Here is a 997-nt window from a genome sequence, read left to right as displayed (position 1 = left end):
TATATATATATATATATATATATATATATATATTCAACACTAATTTTTCATCTTAAACAAGCACAAAACACCATATGCACACTGGCTACCTTCCTAGAATGGTATTCATCTTCATTTCCTCGATCAATGAATATGCCTCCTCAAATATTTTTTATTAAAGGGACCCCCAAGATGCAGCATCTATTATTAACCTTAATGATCCTACTAGTTCATTAAGATGTCTGAATTATAAATTAGTTAGGTTGGGCATGGTATGGGCACTTCCTAAGAAGTATTTTGATTCTCTCCATATCTTCATATAGTAACTATCCCTCTAACAAGGTTAAGGAGGTGATGTCATTCCTAAGTTTAGTTGTTTTGGATAGAGAGAAATATTTGGTTAGGAATTTTAGCCTAAACCTTTCGAATTGGTGATTAACCCTGTGCTAAAGATTTTAGCCACATCCATGCTTTATTCCTAAGAATACGAATAATCTCAGTCTACTAGTTTATTTGGAGGCATTGTTATACTGAAAGCGGCGTATAATTCAAGAAAGCTAGCAAAATAGACATTAGGATATTTTATGGGCAATCCCCCAAACTAGTTATTATGTAGTATTTGGATAATAACATGTTTCAGTTCAAAAAAATTTGGCTTTTATGGTAGGGTGATTAATACTTATGTGGATTTTCTCTACAAATGGGTTGACAAATTTCCTATGTTGTCTAAGCATGATATTCTCATGAGGTGCTTTTGCCATTTGTACAATTTTTTTTTTTTGTGGTGAATTTTAAAAAATTTTGGCAATTTTAAAAAATTTTGGCATTTTTTTCATTTTCAATGTCAAAAGAAGCTAAGTCAGGTAATCTAGACTTACACATACAAAACTAGGGTTGACAAGTGAGTTACACTAATTCTAACCCCGTTTTCTACCTGCTACTGCTCTTCCTGTACAACATGATTATGTCATTTCTACTTCTACCTGCTACTGTATTGTATAGCATGTCATATTACTCC

The sequence above is a fragment of the Phalaenopsis equestris genome, unplaced genomic scaffold, assembly GCF_001263595.1.
Source record: "Phalaenopsis equestris unplaced genomic scaffold, ASM126359v1 Scaffold000347, whole genome shotgun sequence".
NCBI classification, from domain to species: Eukaryota; Viridiplantae; Streptophyta; class Magnoliopsida; order Asparagales; family Orchidaceae; genus Phalaenopsis; species Phalaenopsis equestris.
The sequence above is the reverse complement of the archived record's forward strand: the minus strand, read 5'-3'. Positions refer to the sequence as shown.